The following is a 14,618-nucleotide window of genomic DNA, read 5'->3' as shown; positions in this document are numbered from 1 at the left end:
AGATTGGGGACTGGCCATCTGGTCCAAAGTTAATCAAAGAGGAAAAAGGAAAGTGAGGAGGTGAAAAATCCCCCTGTCAGCTTTGTGGAAGGTGGAGGGAGAGGCAGACAGAAGAGGGAACTCGGGTGCTCCAGCAGCCCAGTACCCAGACTCGGTGGCTGCAGGGGAGGCACGGAGCAGAGTGGGGTGGAGGAGCAGCAGGGAAAAGGAAAGATATCCTTGTTTTGAAATTTCCCTGGGATGATCCCACACCGGCTTTAAGTGGCAAGCCTGAAGGTCACTGCTGCTGTTAGCCATGCAGAGCAGAGGCAGAATTGTTTCACTTGTCCTCAGATAAAAAGAAAGGGGGAATGACTGACTCACAGTAGGGAACCGGTGTAATATAAAGCACAGGGTTTTCTTGTCACAGAGCCAGACTTCCTTCCTCTGAGTTCTGCTTCTTGCAAGCAGGAACAAGAGGTACAGCCATGCCACCTTCATGTCCTGCAGATTCAACCACACTCAACTCCTCACCTTCTACCCCGCCCTGCACCCACTGGGCTCAAAAACAGATGTCCTGCAAGCACTACCCACAGCCAAGAGGTTGGCATAGTTTGCCCATAATGGCTTTTCTGTCAGTGCTGACCCACATACATTTTTGTGCTGTGTGTAAGCTAAGAGGGGTATATAACAGGGATTTATCAGCAAATGACTTGGTTTTTTCTGGGCATCACACAATGCTTGTACGTGAAAGTGAAGGCACCAATCAGATAACTAAAATACTATTTAAACGTGTGTGCATGTATTATGCAAAAATGCATTTCTTCACCAAAGATGCATTCTGAAGTAAAACACCAGAGTTCGACAGCCTGATTTCCATAACTAGCCCTGTTCAGCTGCTCAAATCAGCTAAATAGAGACATATTTTTAAAACTACAAACGTCCAGATTGTGAATCCCTCCTTCATGCTGGCAAGTAGTCATGCTAATGAGTAGTCTCCTTGACTCCAGGGGAAAAACTCTTGCCAGCAAAGGTTTCACAATCCCAGCCCTAAACATTTCTAAAATGATTAACCAATGTGAACTAACTTAAAACAAAACAAAACAAAAAAAAATTACAGGGAAAAAAAAAAAAAGGGAAACAGGGGAAGGTGGTTTTTTGAGGGCTGCAGATTAAGGCTGAGCCTTAAATGTATTCATGGAATTAGCAGAGCAAAGGATGAATGTGCTTCCTGTAGTACACACACACACATAGAGGTTCCTCCCCCCAGGACAGAAACACCCTAAACCAAAGAGAATGAGAACAAAAGAGTTTGGCAGCCTCATATACCTGGGGGTGGGACTTGCTTCTCCATTAAGTTTCCATTTCGCATCCTCCTCAGGTCGAGGTCCAGTCAGGCCCCCATAGAGAGGAACATATGGAAAACAGTGGCAACGAGCTCTGCTCTACCTGCAGCTTTGCTGAGCTGAGTCTCTTCCAATGCCCTGTTTGGGAGCATCACTTTGCATGGCCAAGTGCTGCAAAACAGAGCTGAGAATAGTGAGAATAGAATCAGACAGGACTTTTAAACCAAACCTTTACAAAGCACCTAACCCAGGGAACCGCTGCTGAACAGAGGATTTCAGTTCAGAATATACAGCTCTGTCTGTACATACAAAATACAAACATAACTATAGACTCACTGCTTGCTGTCCTCTAATTTTTATTGAGTTTTTAAAATAGCAAGCTGCCTGCTGCACACTAGGCAGCCTGAAATGGGCACAGCCAAAAATGAGCAAGGGTGGATAGATATTGGGACATCTAGAATTTTCTTGCTGCTAATGTTTGATGTGATCCTTTTGTATGGCAATAAAAGTCAGTGAACTATCTCAGGTACCAAACATGCACTCTGCTTTTACATATCATAACTTGCATTTACTTTCTGCTGAACTGCTTTACCTGAACTGTGATGACTTCAGAAGGAAGAGAGTTAATAGCACTAAGCGTTCTTTTTTGGTTTTGTTTTTATCTGCACAGCTCTAGATCTCAGAGAAATATGACTAAGAAAATGATCTTTCCCAACCCCTGGAAACAAAATGCAGCCATTTGGATCCCAACATAAAAACAAGCATCAGCATGTCTGAAATTCTCTGCCGGCTATAATTAAAACTTATGAGTGACTACGACACAACTGTTTCTGTCTTTATGACATGAAACATGCAGAGATTTAGAAATGGACTGACAGAAAATTCAGCAAGGAAATTTCACCAGAAACCTTCTATCCCCTGGAAAAATTAGGTATTTTTATCAGGCAGCAAGCCATTATCATAATATTTATGATTCCCTTGCCTAGTTCCTGCTGGATCTCACAGAAGGAAAAAGCTTTAGGCTTACCTGTGTCTGGCATGGATCCCCAGTCTAACACATTGGTTGAATACACAGGCCTGAACATGCTGTCATCAGCATATCCTCCTCCTTCTTGTGAGCCTGAAATAATTCAATATGCTAAATTAGACAATGCCTTAAATCAATCAGTCAGCTCCATTTCCAAAAGCAGGTAGGAGATTTAGCTACCTAACCCTAACCTCATGGACAATAAGAGATCACATCCCCTTGAAGACATTGAGAACATTGAACTGTGCTCTTTTCCCCACACTTCCCACAGCTGCCTTATTTCTAGTTAGAAATCACATAATTGCAAATTTCACATTGTTAAGTAATTTCTGAAGGACTTTTTCAACTTCTCTGTTATACTTCATGGTCAACAGCACACATGCTGAACACATTCTTTAATGATAGCCACAGTAGTAATTCACACAGAAACAGTTTTCTTTCAAACACTTCAGAATAGTAAGGAGTTGGGGGAGGGAAGTTATCAGCACTTATACAATTTATTAGACAAACCCTATGTGGATGCCATGGCAGGTCTGCTATCAAAGGCAAAAACCTTCAGGCTTTTTACATCCCATAATCCCAATGAAAGCCTGCTTTTGCAGATACCCTGCAGTTCATGAATCACTGGCTGTAGCATACAAAATCCCCTATTTAAGTAATTACTGTACAATAGACAAATCTGCACAGTGGCTGATGTTATATAAAATATTCCAAGGCAGTCTCAAAACCACAATATATTAGAAAAAAATCTCAACTGGAAACAAGTGTCTTTCAGTTAGTATATATTGTGAAATAGGGGATGCTGTGATCTAATCATACTAGGTCTGTCCTGAGGACTGGCAATGGTCTGGCAATAGAGAAACCCAAGCCAGTCACAGACACTGAATGGCTCCTATCTCTAGACATTCTTTTCTATTTGTTTCACTTGGGCTTCAATACACCCTCAAGCTCCTGATTTTTACATAATTGGATGGTTCTGTTGTTGCCAACTTAGTTTTCAAACATCAAAGAACACAGAATCATCTCAAATCCATGCATTGCCTGAATAACGGGCCTGGCTTCCTAGGTTCCATTTATTCAGCAGAATGAATAAAAAGCCCTATATTTTTAGGAAAACACCAAACCTAAACCCTGATCTTGTCCATGCATTGCCTTGGTAATGGAGCTGACTTCCACATCTTCATCAGAATGAAACAAAAGCCTGGTATGTTAGAAAGACAACAAAATTTCACCAGAATCTTGTCTCTGTACTTGGCTCTGATTTATCCCCACACCTGAAAAGTTCAGCTTCTACATTCAGCAACAAGGAAGATAGGTTTTCTTTCATGAGAAGCCCTTATTTGCCTAACTTTGGTTTCATCTGTGGACAAATTACTTCACCAAAGCTTGTACTCTTCAGCTAGTCTGTAAATCAGACTTGAGTGACAAGCGAGTGGCATTTTGCCAAGTCACTTCCAGGGCAGACCAGCAACGCTCAGTCATACCCACATAATCAGAAAACAAATAAAAAATGATAAAGAAGGGCAGAACTGTGTTACAATTTACAGAGCATGATGAATATGTTCAATTTGGATTAATTATAAAATATGTTCTATTCATCTACTTGCAATTTAAGATCTGACGAATGGCACAGCAGAAAAAAAATCTGAACTGGAAAATTAGCACCACTTTAATTGCAAAACTACTGACTTTCCTCTTTCTTTCAAAGGAAGCACACAGAACTTCTTCAGTGGGTGCCATGGCTTTAGAAATGCTATCTGAATCAGACTTAGCATTTTCAGAAATCTCCTGTACCTCCCACAATGTCCAAGGTTTATTGCACACTTTATTTCTTGTTCTTGGTGCAAGAAATCTGCGGGACAGTTGGAACTTGGTTTGCAAAAAGAAAAATTATAGTGCGCCACAAACCAGAAGGTCAATCAACATTTTGTAAGTGTTTTATGAACTGGAAATCTTTCTCCAAAGTATTTCACTACAGCCCAATAAAACATTACATGCTGGTGGAATTTTGTCCTTTTAAAGTTGGCAGTGCTTTCTTTGCCAAAGAGTAAGTTTTGTTCAGAGTTAATTTGCTTTTAGTGCTCCTCCCAAAATCAATATAATCACTCCAGTGCAGGTTCCTGAGATAGTGTAAATTAAGTTACCCACTGCAACCAAGGCACAAACACCAACTACACAGCGAAAACATGGAGGGACAGCAATTACCATTAAAAAAGCAAAATCTGGCAAAGGCTCTCTGTGTTAGTTTTGTGTGGAGCTCCCAGGCAGGCTGCTAAAACATAAGTTTTTGTTTGAAGGAAGGCAGAGCTAAGATTCAGAAGACTTTTCTGGGTTAGGTCTGCCTTTTTGCTACAAGCATCAGTCACAAAGAGTGCAAGTGGTTTAAGACACAATGAAGAGTTTGGCAGAAATTTGGACTGCTCTGTATGTGGGATATTGTGATTCCTCCAGCTGCAATTCCCTAGGATGCATTTCACCTAGCCAACACCTGACAGGAAATATTTAGGAGGTTATAAGTCTTCTTTAGAAGAAAGTTACAGCAGGAAGGGGTCCAATATAACAACTAAAACATGAAAAAAAAAGCTTTCTCACAGTTTGTGTTCTAGGTGGCTGGCTGAAATCCTGGCTCCATAAAAAGTCTTTTACTGTGCACTTCCAGGATGCCAGGTTTGTCAACATCTAGCTAACTTTCATATATGTTTGACCTGCTGTGTTGCCTGGCATCATAGTCAAAGAATAGCAGAGTCAATCTCTGTGTGAAGAAGAAACACAGCACACCATGAGATGGTCTGCCCAGCCCTACCTCAGGAAGCAGCCATTTCATGCACAAAGAAGGTGTCCCCATCCTTGTCATTTATTTGATCTATTTGACAGAGGCAGGGAGGGAGAACTTGGAGAGCATTTTTTGACACAGTTGATGTGTTGATGATGATCTTATTTTTTCTCTAAAGAGTTTTATTGACTCAATAGATTACCAAGATTTTAGATTCAGGGATCACATTGCTGCAGCATGACAACTGATTTGTCTGCTATGACAGAGACACAGTTGTACCACAACTGTTCCACAGTATCTGATCAACCTTTTTCATACACATATAGGTTACTTGGATACTTTAATTTAAAGAACAGAACAAAATATCCAGCCTTATGAAAAAGGGGAGTTGTGGCTGTCGTACAGATGTTTTGCTGAAAAAAGCCTTAACTCACAAAGAAAATCAGAGAGGTGGGAAAGAATGGGTGCAGCCTATTCACTCCTACCATTTCTTTTGAGTTTAACAAACCCATTGCTGTCAAATTGCAGCAATATCAAAAGACAAGATAGTCAGTGTCATCTTCTCATCTTCTCATCATCTAAGCCTGAGAAACAGAAACAAAAGTTTTAAAAGCTGGCTTGCTTTTTTTTTTTGTGTTCTGAGGCATGTCCAATGACTAATATCAGCCATTTTACCTGTTTTCCTGATCAAACCACCAATGAGAACAAGCACTGGAGTGTGTGTCCATCCTGGCAGGGTATATGAACTCACAGAACCATGACTGAGATTAGAACACAGCATCCAGGAAAAAAAAAGGTATTAATCTGTGCTTTTTCTCTTTTACTTCCTGTTAGCCCACACCCTTCCAAAATACAGAAAATGAAAAGGCCATCAGAAGAAAGTATCATAAAATGAAAGAAAAAATCCCCATGGTTCTGATAATCATTTGGAATATTCTATATGGCCACCAAATTCAAGCAGGGATCTTTGATCTGTTGTGCTGCATTATGTGACTTCAAGAAAATGAGATGGGAAGGTAAATATACAAAGTAGGATTTAGAAAGATGCTGGGTGAAGAGGGACAAAACCCCTTTTTATGGTTGTCAGGAAAAAGGAGGGTGACATTCTTACAGAGTTAGAAGGAGGTCAATAAATCATCATCCTTATCTTGCAAACAGTGCCTGTGACTTCAAAAATTAGCTCATTTATTCTGCACAATTAAATTTATTGAAGTGTGACAGAAAAAGTTTAGCAGCCACTGATGCAGAAAGGCAGCAACAACGGAGGCAGGCAACTGACTGAATGACACAATTAGTTGATTTTCATTTTATTTATCAATATAATTATTGAATTGTATTCATCTTATTTCACAGATTTTTACCATTATTAGAGCCCAGGCCTCAAGGGAAAGAATTAGTTCAAATTTTCAGTCTAACTTAATGTGATTATCGAGCTAGTAATAAAAGAAAAGTTCTATAAAATGCTACACAATCTTGTATTCAATGTCACCCCACCATCCAGCTCTGAAATCCAGAAACCTTTCATGTAAAAGCAGTAAATTGAATGCGAGTTGTGAACATCCTACATTCCCTAGGTGGCAACCAAACCTGTGTTTGCAGGATCCTACCGTGATGTGACCTTAAAGGAGCCAAGATTCTACCTGAATTTTAAACTCAGGTATATGTTTCTTTCTAAAAAATACTCCAAACAAACAAACCCCCAACTAAATGAAAACCAACCAACCAGAAAAAAAATCCTCTAAAAAACCTCATTGCATCATCTTTGACCCTACCCCTATGACAAGGTTCAGTAAACTTATCTGTAAATGCTGTGAAAACAACAGTGCAGGAATATTAGAGAAAGACTGCCATGCCAGAGGAACAGTGGATGAGTATGGTTCCTATGCAATTACCACACTGGCTATTTTGATACACACTGAAAAAATATAATTCCAAAACTTTTGACAAGTTTTTTTTAAACAAAATACAATAAATACTATTTACAAATTAGAGAGGTTAGCAAAAGTTATTTTTCTTCTCGTCCAGTCCAGTTGAGAAGCATCTAGACTACTCTAAGTTGCTCTGGCTCACTTCTTGGCATGCCTTCCTGTCAATCACATTGTCTGCTTTGGTTTTAACCTTGTAAGAGACAGAATGAGAAAGGCTGGACCTGACTCACACACGTATTCCACTCTTGCTTTCTACATACATAAGTAATCAGGCACATGTTCAGCAGCAAGCTATATAATAATTCATGTCCTTTCTCACAGGTTCAGGAAATTAGACCACATGCTATTGCAAGTGTCTAACTTTTCCAATGTTTTGAAAGATTATTTCCATTGCAACTAGCTTATTCAGTTCTACCCTCCACTTACTATTCCATAAAACCTAATTTATTTGCTCTGAGAAAAAGACATACGGGCCTTTCTTTTTCTAAATGTTGGTCAAAGTGTCATGGAGCATTGCCTAAAGCATTAAAAAATGGAAAGAGTCCAATATAATTCTATAGCCATAATTAATAATAATGAATATTATTACTTATGATCAATGAGTGATTTTGGGTGTGAAAAGACTTCCAGAATTCCCACTGACTTAAACAATATGTTCCAGTTACTAGGATCTTGATGTCTGTGTAGGTTTAGACTATATTTTGGGAATTTAGTGTACTGACTTCAGAAGTGAGCAGGAAGAGAAGTTTATGTCTGTAAAACATATAAATTATTAGCGCTAATAAAGTGGATCCCACTGGGACTATTCGACTTAAATTTGGTGTGCATTATCTAAAGAAAAAGGGATCAAAAGGAAGAGAACTGTATATTGCACATTTTCCTTTGTGTGTTTCTTGGGGGCAAAGACTGAAAGGTTGCCTTTCCATTTATGAAGAATTATACACCCCACTGGGACCTGAGTTGATGGAAACCATTCCATAGCAGCACCATGCAGTGAGCTGCCCACCTCCAGAGAATCAGGAGCAGCAAATGAGCCTTCTCTTCAGCACTAGAAAAGATTTAACAAAAGGACAGGTGGGTACAAATAGGGATCAAAGGACAGAAGATAATTTTAATGGTTTAATTGACTGAAGATATTTCCACTGCAGTCAAGACAAGCAGAATCTTCACTACTTTTGCTTGTACTTGGCTTAAATAGAGGAGAAGAGATTACCTTCAAGGATTAACTTCCTATAATCTCTGCAAAATTCAGCAAGGCTCTCATCAGCTGGGAGGAACAGCATATGAACACAGGAAACAGGATTCTAGACCTGAGGGAGTATTCAGCAGTTCAATAACTACTATGTCAGACTTCTTGGTAGTTTTCTTTCCAATAACCTCAAATCATCTTGCAATGAAAGAGCTTTCTTGTGTTATGAGATCCCAGTTCAGCAGGTAAACCTCCCTTATTCAGACCCCCTCAAAAGAAAGGCCTTTGAACAAAAAACAACTGGATTTTACTAGAATATAAATGAGAATTCTTAATTTCTCACAGAATTATCAGGGCTGGAAGAGACTTTGAATGTCATTTAGTCCAACCATCAACCCAGCACTGCCACAGTTACCCCGAAACCTGATCCCCACCTGCCACAAGTCTCTCCAACATTTCCAGAGATGTGACTCCACCATGTCCCTGGGCAGCTTTATTCAAGGCTTAGTCGCTCTTTCAATAATTTTTTTTTTATTTCTAATATCTGATTGGAACCTCCCTTGGTGCAAATTAAGGCTGTCTCCTCTTGTCCTTTCGCTTGGTACATGGCAGAAGAGATGATCCCCACCCCACCACAACCACCTTTCAGGCAGTGGTAGAGAGCAATGAGGTCCCCCCTGAGCCTCCTTTTCTCCAGGCTCTCTCATCCAGTCCTCAAAAGACAGATTTTCTAGACCTTTCACCAGCTTCATTGCCCTGCTCTGTACATGCTCCAGACCGTCAATGGCCTTTTTGAAGTGACGTGCCCAGAACTGAGCACAGATTTTGAGACATCACCAGTGCTGAGTACAGGGGGAAAATCTCTGCCCAGGTGCTGCTGGCCACACTATTGCTGCTACATGATGCCATTGGCCTTCTTGGCCGCCCGGGCACAGCCTGGTTCATTTTCAGTGGCTGTCAGCCAGCACCCCCATGTCCCTTTCTACTCTCTCAGAGTCACAGCTCTCAAGCCACTCTGCCTGTAGTGCTGACTTGGGTTCTTGTGAGTCAGGTGCAGGACCTGGCACTTTGCTTTACTGAAGGTTACACAAGTGGCCCCAGCCCACTGATCCAGTCCATGGAGACCTCTCTGTATAGCCTTGCTGCCCTTCAGCAAACCAACAGTCCCACCCAACTTGATGTGTCTGCGAACTAATGGGGGATGCACTCAGCCCCCTTGTCCAAATCGTCAACAAAGATGCTAAACTGGACCAGAAGACGAGCCCTGTGGAAAACCACTGGTGACCTGCTGCCAAATGGATTTAGTTCCACTCTCAGGGCCAGACCAGCCAGCCAGTTTTCCCACAAATTGGACTGACTAGGTCAAACATAACCAGCATAAAATGGATGACATAAATCCATTTTCTCCTGCCCACTGCATCCTTGAAGGGTTGCCTGCTATCCTGATTTCATTCAACTCAGTCAATATTTGGACCAGAGCAGGCCATGCATAACCAGCCCTGGTCCTCTTCCCATCCAAAGACACTTCATTATGAATCTACTTGCTTTTATCCATTATGTCTCAGCCTGCCCACTGGAAGCCTCTTGTAGTAAACGGTTGCTCCTTCCTGTCTGCCGTACCCTTCCTCCTCCTCTATGAAGTCACTTTTTCCTTGACACTTCATGGATAAAAATGGTAGAAGGAACCATCTTCCTCTCACAAGGGCTGCAATTGAGTCAACTGTATGTTATTACAATGAAATCTAAACTCTGAACTGAGGATAAGTAAAACAGACACTGTCAGTTGAACCTTGGTGTTATCCTATTTTTTCAGTTGGGAAACAGGAGCCAGGAAAAGGAAACATCTAAGATAATAAAGATTAGTGTGGGGCCACTGACTTCCTAGGTGCCTTGCCCAACTCTCCAACTTGGCTGACTTATATGGCATGCCATAAAAATTTAGATGAGTCCATTTGAAAGTCTTCCACGTCCTGGAAATCCTCAGAGAACGTACCCACTCACCACTCACAAGAATGTTGCTCTTGTGCATATATAGAGCATTGGGCTTAATTAATCTGATGTACAACATTGCATCTTAAAAATGTCAAAAGCCTGAAGGATGCTTTTCTCCACCCATAGCAATCAACAGTGCTTTGTTTTTCTCTCCAGTTTTCAAAATAAAAACTTCACCAGGCCAGTTTTGTTCAAGGATTAATTTGATTTTTGCCTGATTTCACAGCCTTCCCAGATTAACCCCGTGGACTGCTGTATAACCATCAGGCCTCTGAGCTGACTTTTCATTCCAAATCAGTGTTTTCTAAATAATTATTTACCCATGAACAGGTCATAGAGGCCCTATGGCAATGTTTTCCTCTGCCTTCCATATGCAGAATCATTACTCAAAAGGGCAATGTGCCTCAGGTTTCCAGACTGCTCACCAATTCATCTTTTCTTTAAGCCACATTATGCATAAGCATTAATGTGCAGCACCAAATCTGGAGAAAGCCAGTCCAATTCTTCAGAGGAAACAAATTAATTGAATGCCATCAGTTAGAACAAAGTGCAGAGGCACCCTGGGTGTGTGAAGTTCCTGAACCCCTCCTAAGCTTTTCAACTAACAGGGTCTCAGGCAACAGTAAACAGCAGTTCTGAAAAGCACATGGGGCAGTGCCATGAAATTTCATTTTTCTATATACCTATATACAAGTTTTCTTATCCAAAAAGTGAAGATTTACCAGCTAGCCCAAAACATTCAGCATTCTGGTGTAAAGGAGGCTGCAAACAGGAATTGTTCCAGAGCTGAAACTGGGCAAGCAGGAGGAAAGAGAGAGGATCACAGAGGTGAGTCCATGGCATGAAGAAGTGTAGTCAAAGTGTCACAGTGGCACAGTGTTTTAGGGTGAAGGAACCCACTCTTCCACATGGTTTCCGCTGGATTGAGTAACACCTCCACTCGGACCTGCCCTGAATCAAACACAAAACAAAATTCCCTTACAAGGAAGTTCAAGTGCTACAAAAGATGGCTCAGTTCTGTCAACTCCATCTTCCCCACCAGTGTTCTGCCCACCAAGTTCTTTGTAGCGTCTCTCAAATTATAAATAGATCAGCATGACAGATCTGACCTTCACCTAGGCTGACTTTAGTAGGTATAGGGGCAGGTTCAAAGCTGGTAACCTGGACATGGCAGTGTGCTGCATGTGTAAGGGACAGTAATTGGAGCCGACGCATGTTAGAGTGAACAGGTAGCAGAGCCAAGAGCTGAGTTCATGACTCTTTTCCTTGGCTCTGATGAGATTGCAGAGTAGGACGTGCTCAGGGCTTGTGCCACCACTTACATAAAGTTTCACAACGAATAAGACGGATGGTGAACGCTAAAAGCCAGATCCTGAAGGAAATGGGGAAAATGGAACACTAAAATTCTCTGGGGGAAGTGGTGTTTTGTCCTATGCCTAACTGCAAACAACATAAATCAACAGAGATCAAAGAAAATGTTCCTTCTCCCTGGCTCTCAAAGCCTTTGAACAGTAGGAGACTCAGCAGTTAAAGGCTAAACAAAAAAATGAAAGGAGTGATTAGAGTGAGGGAGTAGATCGGTACACAAACTTTGGCAGAGAAAATGCTGCATTTAACAGCCATTACTTGCCTTTATACCATGTAAGATGTCAGAACATTGGGACTTCCTCCTTTTGTCTCTGTCAGCAAAAGTGGGGGGTCAGCAGAGCACCCTGTTGCTGAGCAAAGAGGTCACCAAAAAGACAAGAGTCAAGCTCTCCACAGCAGTGTGTGGTGGGAAGGCAAGGCGTAAGTGGAAAGCAGTTCAGACTGATTATAAGGATATTTATTTTTCCCCTGGGGACAACCAGAGCTGCTCAGAGATTGTGCAGCCTCCTTGGAGGTTTTCAAGGCCCCCTTAGATAAAGCTTTGAGCAGCATGGCCTCATCTTATGGCAATCCTGTCTAGTGCAGGGTGTTGGACTGGAGACCTCCTGAGATATTTTCCACCCTAATTATCATGTGATCATACTTTCTCTGATAGTGTTTGCAGATTAACTGATCCTGTATCAGAAAAGAAAGCAGCTCTATAATTGGTAGCAAGGACTCAGTGCTAGAATATTTGGGTTCTTCTGCCTTTTGTAATGGCTAATTAAATACCACTACAATTACATTACAATTGAGACTACACCTAGATGTCTAACACCTCTATTTTTATATCCAGTTTTGACTTTAGTGTGTTCAACAAGCCAGTACTTTTCAGCACAGAAAATTTGCATGCTGTACGTACTACATATAGTATGGTGTTTTGATATACTGACCCATAATAGGAAAAAATACACACTCACAGGAAATTAATCTTCATCTCCTGGAACTGTTCAAATGTCCAAGGTTCCATCAGACTCTTCCAGCTTAGCGCCATCTTCCTTTGCATTTCTAGGGGATGAGAACATAAGGAAATGCCATTCCTTTTACAGCTAAATCGTGCTATTACTCCAACTACTTCTGAGAGATTGGTACTGTTTGTTCTCCTAGCAGCAACTTTGAGATACTCAAATAGTCACATATTGCTCAGAGAAAATATAGAAGAAAAACAAGCTGAAACTTTGGTGGAGACCTTAATTATGAGCACATAAGGATAAGCGCATTTTTCTTCATTAAGTCCAGAATGTCCAGCCTGTACAACACAGCATGAATTTTTAACCCTTCTCAAGTGATGTCATTGATGCCAGATATTTAGTGCAATGATTTCAGCAGTGAATGTCAAATATCTCTCAAATATTTGCATGCTTCTTAGCTCCTAAACTGACAAGCTTTAATTTAAGCAGATATAAGTGAAATCTGCCACGGCACATGTTGGCTAAGATATTTAAATTATACAGTCCACAACGGGAAAGATACAGAGCAAATGCAATCCTCATTAGAATCAGTGTGGCAGGGGCTCTTCTCATTACAGTTATTTAAACAATAAATTAATTAAAAACTCCTCAAAAAGTCCAAGCACAAAACTATTCAAGATGTGTGGGAAAAATGCCACAGTCTTGCAATCTGCTCTTTCTGGAAAAAAATGGCAGTCCTCTCTTTTCATCTTTATTTCTCTTTTTCCTACAGATCTCATATGGAGTATATAACACATAACCAAGCAAATGGGGCAACATAAAGCATGAGGACATTAATTCCTGCATCACACCTTTGTGCAAGCTCAACAGACCCCAGCAGTGTAGGTAGGGGCAAACTGGACTGGGGGGCTCCTCAAGTTGCAAAAAGAATTACCTGCCCTTTCCAACATGAGTCCTTAATATGAATATGCCATACCTCCCTCAGTCCATAGCCCATCCCTTAGGCATACAGGGAGTTTCATAGGACAGACACTACATCCTTTTAATTTTACTTTACTCAGGAAAGCACTACATGCTGGCCTGTATCTATCCATCTGTCTGTCTATCTATCTATCTATCTATCTATCTATCTATCTATCTATCTATCTATCTATCTATCTATCTATCTATCTATTTTCTCTCCCCTACCTTAGCCTTTTGAGCCTGTTAGCACTTATCAAGCCAGCTACTAGAGGACTAGAAGGTAAGAGATGAAATCCTACAAATCATGTGAAAGTAAGAAGGGAGAAAAATAATTGTAGCTTGTTAAACAAAAGAGACCTCTAAGAGCTCTTTCACCATATTTTTAGTCACCAGGGAATCCCCAGAGGAAAGAACTTCGAGGAGTTTCCCAGCTGCAGGCAAACCTTGGAATAGAGCACCTACCTTCTTAGACACAGGTTAATCCAGTCACAAGATCCAAAGCTTCTCATGGGCCACTCATTAATTCTAGCAATCAGAGCCTAAATTTAGGTCCGCTTTTAGATAGAACAAATTGTTATCTCTACCTGTCTGTTCAAGTCCATGGAGGACAAAGGAGTGGATCTAAACCTGCAGCTAGGTGCTCACAGTGCCACTTGGATAGGTGGAGAGACCTGATAGCAAGGGATCTTCTGTCCCTTCTCTAAACACTCTGTTCTCCTCCAGAGCAGTTACTCAGGCACCTTTAATTCATCAGCTGAGCTTGTCCAGATATAGAAATGTTTTGGCTACATTGAGGCAAACATCTTGGAGCCATCCTACCCAAGAAAGCATTTGGGACTTATGAACTAGGTCCTCTAGTGCTGACATTCACTCAGCACATGGCTGTGGAGAGGAGAAAGTCCTATTGAATGTGTTGTGTTAGACAGCCAGCAGCAGCTCATTGAGCAAGAGTGCACAGTGTGGGAGCTCTCCTTTTGGGATCTGGTCACTTTCTGCCCCAGGTGCCTCCCTCCCAGGTAGGGTTCAGAATTACTTTCTCAGTCTGAAGCCAAGGGAACTGGGAATAACAGATGATGATGATGATGACTAACTACAGGCATTCT

Source organism: Melospiza melodia, chromosome 1 (assembly GCF_035770615.1).
Source record: "Melospiza melodia melodia isolate bMelMel2 chromosome 1, bMelMel2.pri, whole genome shotgun sequence".
Lineage (NCBI taxonomy): Eukaryota > Metazoa > Chordata > Aves > Passeriformes > Passerellidae > Melospiza > Melospiza melodia.
This window is presented reverse-complemented; position numbering follows the sequence as displayed.